The following is a 20853-nucleotide window of genomic DNA, read 5'->3' on the forward strand; positions in this document are numbered from 1 at the left end:
AGAATGGTACACGCCATTGCTTTTCCACCACTGAATGCTCTAATTTCTCAGGACACTCTAAACTCCGCTGGACAGTCCACCATTGCATCCATGCTTTTTCGAGATTAGGCGCTCTTTGATCAAGACTTCGTACAGCATACATAACAGGCATCATTACATGGTATGCATCCATCACACTGTTCCACCAACTTCTTCTCCTAAGCGCTCCCTTCAAGACTTTGATTTTCTCTTTCACTTTTTCAAGTTGAGTGCTCCCAGTCATGAAATGCCATGCATGTAAATGTTTCGCAAACTGCATCTTTATTTCTAAGAAGAGACTCAAAAGTGTAAAAGTGAGTGCAAAACCTAGTCTCCGCTGGAAGCTTTAACATAACTGACATGCGAGGTTGAAACATATCTAAAACTCTCTGTCTCTTGAGCATGAATTTCACAAGCTGGCGAGCAGTGTCGATGATTGAGGCAAACCATTTGGTATCATCAGATTTATACCAATCTTTTAATACAAGATTCAAACTATGAGTATTACAGCCTACCGGAAAATATGTGGATATTGTCGCTGTAGGATTTTGGATGCATTTTTATAATTTTTTGCATTGTCCATGACGACTTGGACTACATTTTTGGCACCCACTTCCTCTATCACAGAGCTAATGACTTGAGCAATGTAAGCCCCAGTTTTGATTGAACCAGCTGAATCCACGGCACGGATCAAAGTCTCACCTCTAGGTGAAATAACCATTATATTAATTAATGGTTTTCTTTGCACATTAGACCATCCATCACTTACTATACTACATCCAGAAAGCTCTATATTGCTAAGAATTATTCTTTGTACACGTTCTTTTACTTGCGCATAACATTTCTCTAATAGATCATTTCGCATAGCATGGTACGTAGGCGGTGAAAATCCTGGTCCAAACTCACCAATTTTCTTCCATGCTCTCTTCCAATGCTCACTGTCCACCATCATCATAGCACTCCCAGAAAAGTAGATCGCTTCAGCAAGGACGAGTTGTGCATCATCGAGTCGACCTTGACGTAGGCTTTCTTGCAATGAAGTTTGACGCATGGGTATATTTCCTACGTCAAAGTTTCGCTTGCAAGAAGATGCACTGGGTAGATTACTTTCTGGTTGCACATTGCCGTTCGGGGTACAAGTAGGCGATGTAGCGGGAGTTTGATGATTAGAACAACAGTGTTCTTGCTGCCTTGATACATTAACGGTAGGAGTGTCATGTTTTCTTGAATCTTTCTTTTGAATTTCTTCTCTTATGCGTTTGGCCACTATAGGTGCAAAGGGGTGGGTACATGACTTTTTCTTCGGTCCGCCTAAAAAGTGTTCTCTTAGTCGAGGCGCCCCACCTGATTTTACTGCATGGCATAGTTTACACTCCCAATCTATGAATCGATCACCAACGTTAATTGCATATTGCCACTCTATCCCAGGTGCCTTTCTTTTCCTGCTATTTGAAATTTGGACTCTATTGGAGGTATCACTAGATCCAACATTGTCCTCCATCTCAACAAATAACCTATTCAACCAAGCATATAACAATGAATACACAAATGAAAAAATAACAAATCACTCACGTATAACAAAACATACATTAGCAGACAAAGTACTTCGAAACTATCTTGACAAATACAAAAGATCATCACATAACACAAAACTACTTCAAACTATCTTGCAAGGTCTTACTACAAAACTACTTCGAAACTATCATGCACATTGCACCCCCAATGAAGGATGCCTTTTGTACCCAATTAAGGACACTTTACACAATCAAAGATCTATGCTTGCCCAATACTCTAGTATAGGACAATAGACCTTCTCTAACATTCACAAAAAAAAAATCAAAGATCTATGCTTGCCCAATACTCTAGTATAGGACAATAGACCCTTGTCTACTCTAAACTATATCAAGTATCAAGAACCAATACAAGCCCCTAAGCAGGACTCTTGGCTCCATCAAACCATTCATAAAGCAGAATGATGTAGATTACGTACGTGGCTCAAATGCAAAGCTGAATGACTCCAAATTTGTCCCTAAATCTCCGCAAGTATTAGCTACGAACCACACCCTGCCCCCAGTTCAAAGAACTAAGGACGAGTGGCTCAATAGCCTTAGGAGTGCCTACAAGGAAAGACGATAGCCCCTAAGATAAGGACGTTCTTCCCAAGAGGACACTTCTAGTAACTCGAGAGCTCTACAAGTACTTTGAGGAGAGATATCACGCCCCTAAAACAAGGACTATCTCCCCAAAAGTTGTACGATGGTTGTCGGGCAGTGTTTATATACAGAATAGTACCCCGCTGGTGTTCCTTCTTTTTCCCGGGACGGGCCCGCCGGGCTGTTATCTTTCCCGGTGGGCCCGCCGGGATAGATTGTTTTCCCGGCGGGCCCGCAGGGAAAGATAAAAGCCCGGAGGTGTTACAGGACTAGTAGGTTCTGGCACGTCATTGCTCAGGTCATGTGAATATACAATGTGATCACAAGTTTTAATATGTTAACAATAGGTTTTGTTAACGTGATCACGAAATTGTGAAGACGTTAATGAAATCCCTGCTGAGAATTGGCAAGGGCTTCAACCTAATTGGAGGTAGCCAGATTTAATAAAGGAACGATATGCCAAGGCCTACATAGCTACAACTAAGGAGCCTCAGAATTTATCCATGCTATATTCTCTATCCGAGGAGGTGGACCAAAAAGAGTAGGAATCCTATTTACACATTTTCAACTTTCCAAAATTCTACTCATCGTCAACTTTCACTTCCATACAAGATATGAGGAAGAACTTAAGAGAAAGAAAGATATAATGGCTGGAGGCAGATCCCCAAACTTGCATTGTGGACTATCAAGTTTATTCTTCTCATGCCTCAATTATTACATGAATTTTTAATCCAACAGCCACCTTTAATCCTACCAATCCATATGATCCCACAATTGGGACAATTTACCAAATGAAAAAGCACTACTTAGCTTATCCACCCATAGGCAGTATGAAAGAATATGTTGAACAAAGTAAGTGGAAAGAAAAGGATTTGTGGTAGCTTTTGACTTAATAAACACAAATTCAAAACCCCCATCTTTTGTAGATCTCTTAGAATATTCTATCAAATGTTAATAGTAACATTTGATAGAATATTCATTTGAGAAGTGGAAATATAAGAATCCTGAAGATGGTAGAGGTGGATATATCGTGCCAAGGTACTACACGAAGAACATGCTTGAGAAACGGTGTCTGTAATTGCTCACTTGTTGTTAGGAAAAAAAGGGTGTGTTTTTCTGACACTCACAACAAGGTGGCTTTTTGAGCAACACGGTGCGCCTGTAATTGCTTGGCAACCATAAAAAGAAGCTGCTCTCCACTCTCACTCTCAGGAGGCCACGCTGCTACACTCCCTCTCCCATTCATGGCTCGCGAGCGCCGGCCACTGATGACCGTATGCGCCCTTCTTCTCATTTGGGCTGCGCCTTCCAGTACTATTGTGCTGCTAAATTTCAGTCTAGTTCCGACGCGTGCACTGCCTGCATCATTTGGGTTGCGCCTTCCAGTACTATTGGCCTCCCTGCCCTCATGAACGACTCTCTACGCAGCCAGATCTTGCTCCAACACCAGGCCTTCAACTTCTACAAAGACGGGTCTGATTGTTATGCCCGGCTCCAAGAACTAGTTAACAACAGTAGTAATCCCGTTACAAGTTGGGTGTTCTTAAAAAACGTTGTAATCTCCTTATGTGCTCAGTGTTCCTTATTCTCTCTCGCTCTCATTGCCATGTAGAACGACATATCATGTCATGTGCTCAGTTTGAGCGTTCTTAAAAAACGTTGTAATCTCCTTATGTGCTCAGTGTTCCTTATTCTCTCTCGTTCTCATTGCCATGTAGAACGACATATCATATGCCCTCCCACTCGACTGTTATGTATAGGCCATAGTTTGGATTTTTTAAATTTTTTTTGGCAATTTGTTGTTCTGCTATTTATGGATGGATGTATGACCTAAAAGACATTTTTTTTACCACTAAAAGAGAAGAAAAAGTATGGCATTTTTGGAAAAAAGAGAGGAAAATAAAGCTAATTGTTATTTATTCTTTTTGGGAGGGGAAGTGGTCATATGAAATTCAGTTATATTTGTAGTGGAATAATGAGACCACAGCTCCATTGCTGGAACCTCTTTCTCTCTCTCTCTCTCTCTCTCACTCTACAAGATCTCTCTTCGTGCATTTACTCTCTTTGTGTTCGTCCCATAGAATGCATCTCCCTCTATGTGTGTGTGTGTGTGTGTGGAGCAAGCTCTCTATGAAACTAAAACAAAAGCGAGAGGCTATTTGTAAATGTTTTGCACAACAGAGTTGCATTTAACTCTCTTCGGGAGGATGTAGGTCCTTCAACCAGGGGGCAATCAATTAAGCCTACAAAGTAGCCTCTAGTGTCTGCTAATATCTTCAAGGATCTCAAAGTGTCGAGCTTTGGGGGAGAGCAAAAAGAGAATAACAAGGATGCAGTAAACATTTTTGTATAGAAGTGGTTAGACTTGCATAACCTTTGACATACGCCTAAGGATTTGAGGCCTATTGAGGCAACATTGTCCTTGAAAATGGGCGAGGCTAACAAATGGTGTATAAATTCGGCTGAGAGTTCTAGATGCCCTCGTATAACATGGGCAGCTTTTGAGAATTCTTTCCACAAAGAGTTCTTGCTAGTGAATGAGTTGCATAGATCGTGATGTGAGTGTGACAAACGCTTTATGCGGGATACATCTCTAGCTATTGTGAGGTAGCACTCAAGCTAAAGCAAATCGATGAATTCCAAACTCTATGTAGATTTACAAGAGGTCTAAAACTACACTATGAGAGCTATGTAGTGTCTTAGGAACCCAAGGATTTCGACGAGGTGATTGAATATGCTCAAACTTTTTATGACATTTCACGCAAATATATGATTCTACACTTGCACTTGATGTGAATGGAGGTTCAAAATCTAAAAGAAAATTCTTTTGGGGCAACAAGGGGCAAGATAGCCACAATGAGCAAAAAGGACAAGGGGGCCATTTTTCTAAAGACCCGTGGAAATTCAAATTAAAAACCCAAACCAAAACCCAAAAATAATAGCATTATGAGAAATCCAAAAAGGAAAACTTGTGCTTTCACTTCTTTGTGGCGGGGGGGGGGGGGGGGGGGAATATAGCAAGCAGCTTCTCCCAAGTTGGGTTTTGGAGGGAGTTCTAGCGATCCAAGAAGGATGATAAATCCTCTTACCAAGTTCACACTATGTAGGTGTTGCCTCTCAAATATACAGAGTTCAAAGAGGTAACAGTATGACAACACCCATGCTTGCTATGTGACATAGTCTATGTGGTAGCCATCTTTCGGGCCACGTGATTTGGTCTGCCTATATGGTAGGATCTGTGGTCCTAGAGTCACCATTATTATTGATGATGAAATCACACACAGCTTTCTTAACTACTTGTTGATTAAGAAGCTGCGATCCCCCAAGACCAACACTGACCATAAGTACATGGTCTCCCTGGCTAATGGTCACGACAAAATCATTTGGGACACAATGGTCTTGGGGGTGTGAGTTGATATGCAAGTTTACAGGTAGGTTTTCAAGTCAAGCATTTAGCTGGAATATATGTGTATCTAGAGCCCATCTTTCCTGAAGAGAGTTTCATGGTAATGTTATGACAACACCCATGCTTGCTCTGTGACATAGTCTATGTGGTAGCCATCTTTCGGGCTAGTTGATTTGGTCTTTCTATATGGTAGGATCGGTGGTCGTAGAGGTGATCACCATTATGATCGCTAATGAAACCACGTCGCACAGCTTCCTTAACTACTCATTGATTAAGAAGCTAAGATCACCCAAAGACCTTGGGGAGTGCATTATTAAGAAACCATTTGTATCGCGTGCATTCAACAGGTATTTAAAAAACCCCTTACTTGTGAATTTTTCATGAATAAAATGACACCTTTTTCTTTACAAAAATATATTTTTTTTTCAAAATTTATTTTTAACTATAAATGTATTTCTATAAATTTACCTTTAAATTTTGAATTAACAAACCCCTTCATTTGAACTCATGTGGTATAACCTTGGGGAGTGCATTACTAAGAAACCATTTGTATCGCGTGCATTCAACAGGTATTTAAAAAACCCCTTACTTGTGAATTTTTCATGAATAAAATGACACCTTTTTCTTTACAAAAATATATTTTTTTTTTCAAAATTTATTTTTAACTATAAATGTATTTCTATAAATTTACCTTTAAATTTTGAATTAACAAACCCCTTCATTTGAACTCATGTGGTATACTTACATATTTTAGATTCAACAAGTAAAATATATGTAACCCTTGGAGCAATTTTGTTTCCATAGTTGAAACAGATGTAAATAATGTTTGACTAGTTGAAATAGAGGTAAGAAATCCAGAGGACATGTTCGGCTAGGACTTGGGCATGTAACATCAAGTTGTTCTCGAACCACCTTCTTCATTGTTTCATCATGTGGCTCTACCTAAACCTATTCTTAAAAAACTCTTGACTTTTCCATATCCTTGCTCTTGATTTGATGCTTTTGCTTATACTACTACATGATATTAAGAACATCAATTTCAAATATTGGCACAAAAGATGGATTTAAGTTCATGAACTAATCATTCTCATCATCTTTAATTTTAAGTACCGTATTAATTTCTTGTGTATCTAGGGCTTTCATTTATTTAGTTATCGCCATTGTTCGAATCATGTCTAAGTTAACCTTCTTCTTACCCTTCCTTATAGTGATTCTTGTTGCAAAGATGGATTTAAGTTCATGAACTAATTGTTCTCATCATCTTTAATTTTAAGTATCGTATTAATTTCTTGTGTATCTAGGGCTTTCATTTCTTTAGTTATGACCATTGTTGGAATCATGTCTAAGTTAACCTTCTTCTTACCCTTCCTTATAGTGATTCTTGTTGCACCTGAAACCCGTTTAAGTTTGGCCACCTTGAGCCAAGGTCTTCCCATCAATAATAGGTAAGGTGTTTCTCCCTCATCCATTTTTAGAATGACAAAGTTTACCCTTAAAGTTAATCCTATGACTATGATTTGCCAGTCCTTGAGAATCCCCAAAGCATAAATTCTTCTATAATCTGCCATATTCGAGATGGAGAGGTTGTTAAAAGTATGGCAAACAACTCACTAGATTTGTTGCCTGGGGCACATACCTTGTACATGAACTATATGCACACTAATACTAAATTATCATATATATAAGGGAATAGAGGTTCAAGGTTATATTCCGCATTAACCCATGATGTAAAAGGGTCATTTGGTAGATCAAAAAAAGCCAAATCAAGCCATGGGTTCTCTCTTAGTTAGGTAGGATTAGATTAGACTCCATGAATTGAGGCAAAAAGGTCACAACACTGTTGCGAGAAAAATGGGTAACTGACGAGGGTTACCTAAAAAGATTCCCTCCCAAAATGTGTGAAATATAAAAAATTGCTTAAAAACATAGTTTTTTGAAAACACATCTAGAATTCCATGTATAAATTTAAAAATTACGTGAATTTTGCTATTTTTTCCAACATTGAGAACACACGTGACCTTCATAGATTTATAAAGTGTTGTTGTTTGTGACATAAAAATAAACTTGACTTAAAAAATGGCATAGGAGTCTACACAACTTAAATAAATATCGATCTTTTTTGAATGAAAATTTATTTTATAAATTTCATGAATATAAGACACTTTTTTTAATAGACTTTCTTGGGACAAATTCTACCATTATGCATAAATATGCACATTATTTGACAAGCACTCAAACAATATTAGAATACATAACAATATAAGCTCCATAATTTATGAAAAATCCTACAAACATCCTTGAGTCTATTTCTAAACCCAAATAGCAAAGCCTTTAGTATATACTTAACTTGATAGTTTGCATGACATGATTATTTTCTCTATTATTTATAAGCAGATAGTGGGCATGATATACAACCAATGCTAAGAGTTTAAAGAGGTTAACTCATAGGTGTGCAAAGGTAGACTTCTATTCATATATATATGTAGAATATGGTAACTATGGAGACTTTAAGTAAACCTACGCATGTTAAAAGAGTAGAAAATTGAAATATTTTTTTGGCCCACATAGGCATTTGTTTTCATGAAGAAAAATCTTATTATGCAATATTGATAAGGGTGGCGGGAAGAAATTGTAGCCAACTTTTATCATCATAAAAATCATTTATGATGAAAATCACTCTTTTAATATGAAAGAATTTCTTTTATGCATCCATTTATGCATAATAAACATTTATGATGAAAATCACACTTTTAATATAAAAAAATATCTTTTATGCATATGTTTATGCATAAAAATCATTTATGATGAAAATCACACTTAGCAACAATTCATAGTATGTTTATGTTGATGTTTGATCCAGATAGACATTATCATGAATGTAAGTGATGGTATATCTAAGAGTAGTGTAGGGATGAGCTCTAGTTACGATTATTTAGAGTATATGTGAAGAATGTTGAGAGATGGTATGTTTAAGGGTAGTGTAAAATGAGCTAGACTAGTTATAATTATTTGGAGGACATGCAAAGGATACTAAGAGATGCAATCTTTGCCTGCAACATTGTCTTTTTGTACGAAGAGAAAAGAGAGGAGCTTAGGACTTCTTGAATGGTGGTAGGAGGAGCTTGGAGCTTTCATGAGATAAGGTCACGTATGCTAGAGAGCATACTACTGCACATAGGCATGGCAGGGTCTAGGCTCACATGCATCCCCCTCCCTGACATAGATGGTCCCACCACGTATATTTGCTTATAGTTTTTCAGCTTTAAAATTGAATTGTAGAAAAAAAATCAAGATTGGCGAATCAATCGACTCATGGTTTTCCAAATCAATGGAGCCTTGCACATCTAGATTAAAACCATTAGATTACAGGTCATCATGGATTATCTCATCTAGCTCTTGTGCTATCATGAATTTTTGGCATTTACTATGTATCAATATTATTTATGATATAAAAGTTACATGGATACATAGACAAACATTTTTTTAAATGACCTCCTCTCAAATTGATAGTCAAAGGTTGCGGCCATGTGTGTTTTTCACATCTTTAACCCTAAACCTATCTTCTACCTATATCATCTTATCATCGGCAAATATAATTTTTTATTCTATGATTTATAAGATTTTATAAAATTTTTGAGAAAAATAGTCTCCTAAAAGTTTTGCGAAATATAGTCTTCTACACCAAAGTTGATTTATGCAAAACATCAACTTTTCCACACAACTTGATGTTTTACATCAAAGTTTTGGATGCTCTGGAGAAGAAAGTTGGAGGATCGGAGGTCGATTTTCACAAACGGCCTGTTTTAGCAATTCCGTTGTTCTGAAAAGCATGCTTAGATAACCTATGCCATAAATTTTCAGTGACAATATGACTATGTCTCGATGCGATATATGCAGACGTCACAGAGCGATTTGTTGCATCAGCAAATCGCTTTGTGATGTCTGCATATCGCATCAAAACATAATCATGTTGGTACTCAAAATTTGTAGAATAAGTCATGTGAGCATACATACGAGAATGCAATTGCTAAAATAGGCCATTTGTAAAAATTGACCTCTCATCGTCCAACTTTCTTCTCCACAGAACTCGAAACTTGATGCAAAACACCAAGTTTTGTGGTAGAGTTGATGTTTTGCATCAACTTTGATGAAAAACATCAAGTTGTATGGAAAAGTTGATGTTTTACATCAAGTTGATGCAAAACATCAACTTTTCCATAAAACTTGATGTTTTGCATTAAAGTTAATGCAAAACATCAAGTTTTGTGGAAAAGTTGATGTTTTGCATAACGTTGATGCAAAACATGAAGTTTTGTAAAAAAATTGATCTTTTGTGTAGAAAGTTGATATTTTACATCAACTTGATGCAAAATATCAAATGTTCATAAAAGTTGATGTTTTGTATCAAGTTGATGAAAAACATCAACTCTTGGTTAGAAGTTCTTACTTAGCATTAAGTTGGCAGTTAATGTTGTAGCTAAAACATCCTTATTACACTAGTAGGATTTGAACCCAAGTCCCTGCCTGATATTTTACAAAAGAGTATTTTGGAAAGTATAAACTTTTATTTCTTAAAGAAATATTTATCATGCTTTCTTAACTCATTTAATAACTAAAATTACCATTTTAACTCCTTTTTCTCACATCAAGGACACATTTTCTTTAAAAATGAGTGTGTAATTATTTTCAAAATTAGACAACTTTTATATAGCTTATTCATGATATTTTAAAATTCATCTTTACGTAATGAACTCTTTTAAAAAAAGTATATATTATCAATTAAGAAATTGTGATACTCAAGAGCTTCAAAATGGATTTAATACTACTCTCATGAAGAGACAAAATAGAGTTTTATAATTAAGATAATAACTGTATCATGATAATACTTTTGTAATATAATCATATAAATAGTTTTTTATAGTTACACTCTGTAGCACATCCTCAATCATGCTAACATGGCAGATGACCCAAGGAGTCTAAGCTTCAAGTGTACACATACAAGAAAAATATATATTTGTGGATAGTGAAGAAGAGGATACCTTGTCTACCTTCTTAGGGAAAGGCACATAAACTAGTGATGGTGTTGGTATAGATAGCAATGATTATGAGGAACCATAACTATGCCATAAGCTATATGTTTAGAAAATAGCTTCTTTTTATAGTTATATCATTTTTTTGGATTGAAGATGGAAATAACACTGTCTCTATTTTGGCATGTTTTTTGAAAACTTATTGTTAGATCTTCAATTATAATCTCAAAAAGTAAGCAAAATGAACTCTTTTTTTTTCACGTCATTTTTTGTAAGAAACGTGTTCTCTGCAAGCTAAATGGATTGCCCCCTGGTTGAAGGACCTACATCCTCCCGAAGAGAGTTAAATGCACCTCTGCTGTGCAAAACATTTACAAATAGCCTCTCGCTTTTGTTTTAGTTCAATTATGAGCCCCAAAACATTTACAAATAGCCTCTGGCTTTTGTTTTAGTTTCATAGAGAGCTTGCTCCACACACACACACACACACATAGGGAGAGCTTACAAATGCAATGTATGGGACAAATACAAAGAGAGTAAATGCACGAAGAGAGATCTTGTAGAGTGTGAGAGAGAGAGAGAGAGATCTTGTAGAGAGAGAGAGAGAGAGAGAGAGAGAGAGAGAGAGAGAGAGAGAGAGAGGTGCCAGCAATGGAGCAGTGGTCTCATTATTCCACTACAAATATAACTGAATTTCATATGACCACTTCCCCTCCCAAAAAGAATAAATAACAATTAGCTTTTTTGTTTTCTCTCTTTTTTCCAAAAAAGCCATATTTTTTCTTCTCTTTCAGTCGTAAAGAAATGTCTTTTAGGTCATACATCCATCCATAAATAGCAGAACAACAAATTGCCAAAATAAAAATAAAAATCCAGCTATGGCCTATGCATAACAGTCGAGTGGGAGGGTCACTGGATATGATATGTGAAAGGTCTCAGAATTTCATGCTCTACCAACGAGAGCAATGAGAGCGAGAGAGAATAAGGAACACTGAACACATAAGGAGATTACAACGTTTTCAAGAACACATAAGGAGGTTACAACGTTGATGCAGGCAGTGCACGCGTCGGAACTAGACTGAAAGAGAGCAGCACAATAGTACTGGATCCTAAACTGCTTCACCATTTCATCGGTGGAAGTGCCTTTACAGTGGCGTCCGCCAGGATATCACCTATGAAGGTAATAACGTCTGGAATGGTGGCCGAAGGCGCCAAATGAGAAGAACGGCGCATATGGTCATCAGTGGCCGGCGCTCGCGAGCCATGAATGGAAGAGGGGGTGTAGCACGATATTATTGAGAAGAGAGATCTACTAGCGATGGGGCGGCGTGGCCTCCTGAGAGTGGAGAGCAGCTTCTTTTTATGGTTGAGGAGGCAAGACGTTCAGTAAGAGTCAGCAATTACAGGCGCACCGTGTTGCAGGAAGCTGCCAAGCAATGAAAGCCACCGTGTTGCTCAAAAAACCGTGAGTGTGAGTATCAGAAACACACACCCTTTTTTTCCTAAAAACCGTAGTGTGAGCAATTACAGGCGCACCGTTTCTCAGGCATGATATATCCACCTCTACCATCTTCAGGATTCTTATATAGCCACCTGTACCATCTTCAGGATTCTTATATTTTCACTTCTTAGTGTAGTACCTTGGCACGATATATCCACCTCTACCATCTTCAGGATTCTTATATTTCCACTTCTTAGTGTAGTACCTTGGCACGATATATCCACCTCTACCATCCTTCTCAAATGAGTATTCTATCAAATGTTACCACTGACACATCTAAGAGATCTACAAAAGATGGGGGTTTTGAATTTGTGTTTATTCAGTCAAAAGCTAGCACAAATCCTTTTCTTTCCACTTACTTTGTTCAACATATTCTTTCATACAGCCTATGGGTGGATAAGCTAAGTAGTGCTTTTTCATTTGGTAAATTGTCTCAATTGTGGGATCATATGGACTGGTAGGATTAAAGGTGGCTATTGGATTAAAAGTTCATGTAATAATTGAGGCATAAGAAGAATAAACTTGATAGTCCACAAATGCAGGTTTGGGGATCTGCCTCCGGGCATTATATCTTTGTTTCTCTTAAGTTCTTGTATGGAAGTGAAAGTTGACGATGAGTAGAATTTTGGAAAGTTGAAAATGTGTAAATAGAATTCCTACTCTTTTCGGTCCACCTCCTCGGATACAGAATATAGCATGGATTATTTCTGAGGCTCCTTAGTTGTAGCTATGTAGGCCTTGGAATATTGTTCCTTTATTAAATATGGCTACCTCCAATTAGGTTGAAGCCCTTGCCAATTCTCAGGCATGTTCTTAGTGTAGTACCTTGGCATTATATATCCACCTCTACCATCTTCAAGATTCTTATATTCCCACTTCTCATATGAATATTCTCACAGTCTTTCTTGGAGGAAGGAAGACCGTGAGAGTCATTTGGCCGTGACTGTGTCTGGATTTTTCTTTGTGGGTGGTCCCACACGGAGGCATTTCCTATCCGCTTGATGCATAATTCCACTTCCTTTGCTACATCAAGTCTCGAAATAACAAGCTCATTTTCCATGTCCTTGAATCCCTTCCTTTTTGATTCTCTGTCTCGTATTCACATGCCTATACAACCCAAGCATTGTATGATTTAGTAGTATAAGCAACAATAAAATTTATTTTATACTCATAACAACGGTGAAAAGCCTGCATTTATGTTCCATTGTTTCCATGCTTGAAGAAGATGAGCATTGAATAGAATAATCTAAGTTGGTGCTGCCATTTGGATTATGAGTCTCCATAGTTTTTGGATCCATTCCTAGAAGATTGTCTAGCAAATCATAAGAGTCTAGAATGGCACTAGTTATATGAACATTCTTAGTGTCTACTTAGTCCTTTCGAGCTTCCTGTTGTGAAGCTATGCGGGTGAATTTAAAGAAGTGTAGCAATAGTAACAATAGCATTTAACGGCGGAGAAGCCATCACTCCAATATCTAGTAGCTTGCAAAGGAAGACTAGTACTTCTTTCACAATCTTAGGTATAAGAACCTCTATGCTCTAACACCATACAAAATTAGAGCAAAAGAAGAGAAAGAACTTATAAATAAAATACGATATACAATACACAATAAAGAGAATAAAGAGGATTTGAAAATTTTTTTATGATACAATATAGCGTGCAAGGTACAGTGGCGTCTGCCAGGATATCACATATGAAGGTAATAACGTCTGGAATGGTGGCCGAAGGCGCAGCCCAAATGAGAAGAACGGCGCATATGGTCATCAGTGGCCGGCGAATTTAAAGAAGTGTAGCAATAGTAACAATAGCATTTAACGGAGAAGCCATCACTCCAATATCTAGTAGCTTGCAAAGAAAGACTAGTACTTCTTGCACAATCTTAGGTATAGGAACCTCTATGCTCTAACACCATACAAAATTGGAGCAAAAGAAGAGAAAAAACTTATAAATAAAATACGATAAATACACAATAAAGAGAATAAAGAGGATTAGAAAATTTTTGTATGATACAATATAGCGAGCAAGGTAGACGTACTGGCGTTGTTTGTGAGACCCCTGCCCCCTCCGAGGGCGCTAGCGGCGGAAGCAACGTCAGCTTCTTACATGGGGTAGGGATCCACACTTGGAGCCTCGCCCACGGATATGCGGACAAAAGACTAGCCCAACGGTTCCTCCAAAACCGAACCCAGAAAAACTTCCCTCGCCCAGAAGGCACGGGCGACTCCACCAGGAAAATCATCTAATGAGAGAATTGGTCTAACGAGTCAAAGTCTTAACTAACCAAATTGATCCGACTGAACCCGAAAATCACATGGTCAGATCAAGGAAGAGACTTGCACTTGGTCCATAGAATTACCTCTTTTTTTTCCCTTCAGCGGGGCGTATGGTTTCGTAACCACCACTCCCAAGATGAGAAGCCCCTACTATTTGGAGTCTTTCCCTTGCCGCCTCTCTTTGTTGTTGAAACCTCTCTGATGTCTCTGTGAGCTTCTGAGCAATGGCTGCCCACTCCCTGTCATCTAGCCAAATAGGTTTCTCTTTCCCCTCTCTAAATGCGTCCCTCGCCTCTGACCTACGATGCCCCATCAAAATGCGAGCTGTATACTGTATCCACTCATTAGAGACAACATTCATAGGGTCAGATGGCTGAAACTCTTGCTTTATCTTTGTATTTATATAATTTTTCTTCCCCTTATCTTGCTGATCCCATTTAGTCATGACAGAATCGTGAAACTGTATAGTGCACAATTGTCGAATGCGTGTCTTCATTGCCTTCCCTCCTGCACTATTCATTATTGGTGCCCCATTCCTAATTGTGTATATCTTGCTGTTGTCATGGTCATGTGCACCCCAGGGAGTGGAAGGTGACCCTATGGGTGTGCTATCAAAATAGATGAGAGCGAAGGACGACGCTCACGTGGTGGTGGTGTCACAGCATCTGTGGCACTACCACCACAACAACCTCCCCTTGAAGACCTACTACGTGAGCGCCGTCTATGTGAAGAGGTGGTAGATCGAGCTGTAAGAGAAGTGGAAGGCTGTGTGGTATGAGGTGTGGGAGCTGCTGTCGTACCCACGGGTGTGGGAACTGGCGTCGGGAAGCCAGATGGTGAGGCAGATGTCCCTGATCTCCAGAACCCCAATAACTCTAAGCCATGGCTCTCTACTCTGGAGTCATGGACGAAAGAAAACCATATAACTGCTGGGGACTCATGCCCTGCGGTGTAGGATTAAATGAGAAATCAGGACTGTAGTCGTAGGGCGGTGAGTCACCCATGGCCTGTTGGACAAAAAACCATATGACAAACTTGTGCGAAATGAAAATTACACGGTAAACAATGAAAGGACCATATGACAAACATTAACAATGATAAACAACATTGGTAAAACTATATCAACTTGCTCCTACAGTAGTGATTATGATGGTAAACATTAACAATGGTAAACAATGAAAGGACCTTCAATGTCATAAAATCATTACAAATATGTCATAACTATTTGCATAATCATTAAGATACATCATTTTAAAAATCATTATCTATTCTATCATCCTCATTAAGATCAGTAGCCCCAAAGAGATCTATGTCTATGTACATTTCAGCATCCTCATCATTAAAAGTCCCTTGATGAAGGATGTCTTCATCATCTATGTCTTCTTCCTCAACATGTTTTTCAGCTTCCTTGGTTTGCACCTCTTCATTTGGATCTTGCTCTAGTTGCTCCTCTTCATTTGCTTGCTCCTCTTCATTGTTGATATCGCCTTGTTCTTGCTGCTCTCCACCACCCTGTGCATCCACATCACCTTGTTGTAGCTCAAATTCTTCAAAAATTTGCTTACTGCGGGGGGCGACTTGAACCACAAATAGCCAGCGTGGATCTTTTGGATCCGCTTTAAAGACAATCTGCTCACAATTCTCTAGACGCACAAAAGTATCTTGCTGATCGGTCCATACCTTTGTGGAGTCCACTTGGATGAGGCCACTCTTGTCTCTACGTACAGCTGCATGTGGCCCATTCGTGATTACCTTGAACCACTTCACATCAAAGATAAACAACTCAAAACTTCTGAAGCCAACCTTTAATATATCTTGAATGGTTCCAAAGTAATCAAGCATTCCAGTAATTGTGTTATCATCAATTGCACTTGCACGACTTTCTTGAACAAACTGTGCTGTGACACCACAATCAAAGGTTGCTCTTCTTTGGTCTATTCGTTCTACTCGAAAATGACGTCCATGTGACCACCAAAACGCCCCATATTTGTGATACTACAAATAGCACATAACGATTGTTGATGGAGAATCAAGCACTGAGACATGTAGAGAAAAAAAAGAGAGACATGTAGAACTTAAACACTTACATGTATGCCAATCGCATCCTTTTGTAAGCTCCTCCTTCTCCTCTGTTATAGTTAAACCACCACGTTTGGCTTCTAAAATTGTAGCTTCTAGCCATCTACCTGTGGGAAAGTCCGGAAGAGCTTGCATACCTTCTGGATATGGGAGATTTCTTGTAGTGCGATTTCTTCTGAAACTTAAACGATCTTGTACTCGCTGTTGCTTGAGAGCTTCATATGTCTCAATCCACTTCTCCATTACATGAGAGTTCAAGATGCAAAATTTGTTAATTTTTTCCCTCAAATTGTTATCCATCTTTCTCTTAATGCCTTGGCCTTGAGGTTCCTCACCAATCACTCGCCTGTTAGACTCTTGAGACCATAGTTGAGGTATCTCTAGATCTGAGGAACTTAAATATTCAGTGATGTAAACAAGGGACTCTTATATCAGCCACCCTTCTGACATACTACCCTCTGGGCGAGCCATTTGGCGAACAAATCCCTTTAATGTCTTCATAAACCTCTCCAAAAAGAACATCCATCTTTAATGGACTGTTCCAGCAACTGCAACCTCATCTACAACATGAACTAGCAGATGCATCTGGATTGTTAATAAACTTATAGGGAAAAACTTCTCTACCATGCAGACTGCCTCTATGGAGTTTAAACGCGCTGTCTCCAAAGTGTCTCTCTTTATCTCTTTTGAAGAAATCCAGCGCACCAATGTGCCAATCTTATAGATAGTAGCTCTAATGTCTTCAGTGAGGCAATCTTTTATTGCTATGGGTAGCACAAATTGTAGAAACTTGTGCCAATCATGACTCTTGAGGCCACTAAGATCATCATCCTTTGTAAATGCACTTTTCAAGCAATGCATACAACGTGTAGGAGTCCGAAACTCTGAAATTGTCCTCTTGACTTGTTGTTCCTCCATCTTACTAAAAACCCATGGGGCTCTTGGAAGTAGCACCTTTCCATTGGGTCTAGTGCGAGCCCACAACTCTTGCATGCAACCAATCTCTTCCAAGTCATCCCTTTGGCCTTTAGTCTCCTTTTTTCCTGTCATGGTCTTCCACAGAATGTCAGCTACATTCTTGAAAATATGCATCCGGTCAAGCAAATGGTTTATAAGGAGATCACCCCAATAGGGGAGTTGGTGAAAGATAGAGAGCCTCTTCATCCCAGGACATGCCAAGTTGCCACATTTCTCCCATTTGATCTTCCAATCGCTTGCCTTCAATGCACTTGGAGGAGGTCTTCCTAGATTACCATCCCACAATTCATGGTTTTCTGGAAGATACCTAACATGTCCTTGGTAGACATTCTTTCGTAATGCTTTTGAGTATCTTGAATCAAGTCAAGAACCACATATAGGACATGCATTGTAACCCGATATAGACAAACCTGAGCATTCTCCATAGCCAGGCCAATCATGCATTGTCCACATGAGAATACCTTGCACAGTTGTAAGTCTTTGACCACTCTGCTGCTTTGACATGTCCTTCACTTCAATTCCGTTCCACAAGGTGCGTAACTCATCAATAAGTGGTGCCAAATATACATCCATGTTCTTCACCTTGTACTTTCCTGGAACTATTAATGAGAGCAACAAATGACCTTTTTTTATTGCTAACCATGGCGGAAGATTATAATTCACAAGGCAAACAGGCCATGTGCTCCATGAAGAGCTCCTTAAACCAAAAGGGTTTACACCATCCATTGCGACGGAGGTTTTGAGGTTCTTCCTTAAAAGCCAGCCATTTCTCTTCAATGTGTCTCCATGCGGGTGAATCAGCAGGCACACGCATCATTGATCGAGTTGTGGCATGCCATGTCATCAAGCTTGCTATAGATTTGCACCTGAACATGCTTTTTATTCTTGGGATGATTGGAAAGTGCCTGAGAACCTTTACCGGGATAGCTTCCCCCTGAACATCTTCTCTATATCTGTTAGAGCCACAATGGGGACATTCTTGCAAATGCTCATATTCATGGCGGAAGAGGCAACAATCATTGCGACAAGCATGAATATTATTGTAATCCATGCCTATGGATTTCAATAACTTCTTGGCATCTGCACGAGATGGAGGCATCTCGTTGCTAGGGGGCAATATCTGGTCTTTCAAAAGCCTGCAAGTATGGCAATATCTGATCGTTACTATTAAGATTTTCTCAAATACAAGTTGATAATTTATCATTTCAACAGTAGGTGTAATCTCCAAAAAAAGTCCTTACTTGAATAGTTCAGTGACACTTGTATTAGACCATCCAAAAATTGACTGCAAATTTAGCATCGTAAGAGATGCATGCAATACAGATATGTTGGCACCATTGTATAATGGAAGGCGTGCAAGTTTACGCATGGCCTCTTCCTCTGGTTCATAATTTGATCGTTGAGAATGTCGTGGTTGATGATCTTCATGTTCATGATCCTCGAAGAGAGCTTCTTGTTGCTCGATGAAGGCATCTAACATTTCTTCCATTGGACCTTCTTCCATTTCCTGACCTTCTTCCATTCCCTCGGGTGCTATTAATTGAGCTCCATCTGTCACTCCCTCCTGCGATATCCTCATCCTTTGTTGGGGACGAGAATTCACAGGCGCAATGTTATCAAGATGCGGCTGCACACTTGCTTGGTTGCTCGGGGGGTGCAGTATATGGAAGCCCCTCCTACGACGTGCGTTCAAGGGGTATTTAAAAAACCCCTTATCTGTGAATTTTGAGCTGATAAAACTACCCCCTTTTCTTTATAGACTTACGGGTTTTTTTCCAAAGTACAATTAAAATACCCCTCTTGTAATTGTATTTCTGTAAATTTATCCAATATTTTGGATTAAAAAAACCCCACCTAATGATCGCACGTGGTAGACTTACATTTTTTGAGGTGCACCCCCCGAGCTTGGTTGTACGATTGAAACCGTAAATTTTGCAAGCGCTCCATTTGAGATATGCCAGCGTCATGAACATGCTGGTTGCAAATCCTTCGTTTTTGAAAGATTTGGTACTTACATCGCATGCATGGACACGCTATTCTCTCTTCAAGATTGAGAGGCTCCATCTAGCAGGATAACATGTATATGCAGCTCATTAAATACAAATCATTATGCATTACACAAAGCATTATGTAAACCATAAAACAGGGCTTCTTTTTCCCAGCCGTGAGGGAGACTTTACAAAATAACATTTAAAGCGTCAAACGGGCTTCTTTTCCCCAGCCGTTGAGGGAGACTTTAAAAATATTTAAAAAAGCATCAAACGGGCTTCTTTTCCCCAGCCGTTGAGGGAGATTTTAAAAATAACTTATACATTAGCTTATCTTCTCTCCATACAAAATTAAGAAGGTAATTAGAACAAGGATGGAGAGAGAAGCTATCTCTATTCATAAATAGCTATTTATAAAGGCCTTATGCAAAAATATGCATAGATTCTGTAAATAGAGCCTACACATTGAGCTCTATGCATAGAAGCCTATACCTAAAGCTGAACGCATAGAGTCTTATGGATAAAGCCTATGCATAATGATCTATACATAAGCTTATGTGTAATGCTCTATACGTAAGTCTTATGCAAGCTTTATGAATAAGGTTTATGCAATCGTATGCATAGTAAGGCTTGCAAGCCTTAAGTATAAGCTTGCATAATAAGGCTGCAAGACTTATGCATAAGCTCTATGCATAAGAGCCAACTGCATAAGTCTTATGCATAAGCTCTATGCATAAGTCTTATGCATAAGCTCTATGCATAAGCCATATGCATAAGTCTTATGCATACGCTCTATGCATAAGCCATATGCATAAGTCTTATGCATAAGCTCTATGCATAAGTCTTATGCATAAGCTCTATGCAAGACTTATGCATAAGCTCTATGCATAAGCCATATGCATAAGTCATGCATAAGCTCTATGCTATAAGCCTTATGCACTATGCTAACCCTTAATCCCATCACCCAATGGTGTAATAAACATGATCTTATTTTACATGTATAAGAGAGTATAAACATTCAAAAAGCTTATGCTCTCCATCCATGCAAGGCACTCTACATCAAAAAAAGCTTTATGCATAAAAACATAACGCATGTGAAGCCTTATGCATAAAGCTCATCCATAAGATTTATACATAAAACATTATGTATTAAGATTTATGCATAGATCTTAATTCATGCATTCAGCTAGATTCATATAGCTTTATGCATAAACTCTATGTATAGAGCTTTCATAAGCTTACAAGCCCTATGTATAGAGCTTTCATAATCTTACAACCTCTATGTATAAAGCCTATATATAGAGCATATGCATTGAGCTTTTACAAGAAGGCTATGCATAGAGCTTTCAACAAGAAGGCTATGCAAGCTCTATGTACAATGTCCATGTAAGCTTTCAAGAAACCTATGCATAGAGATTTTATAAGC

The sequence above is a fragment of the Cibotium barometz genome, chromosome 40 (genome assembly GCF_041138505.1).
Source record: "Cibotium barometz isolate CiBa-2024 chromosome 40, ASM4113850v1, whole genome shotgun sequence".
In the NCBI taxonomy this organism is placed as follows: Eukaryota; Viridiplantae; Streptophyta; class Polypodiopsida; order Cyatheales; family Cibotiaceae; genus Cibotium; species Cibotium barometz.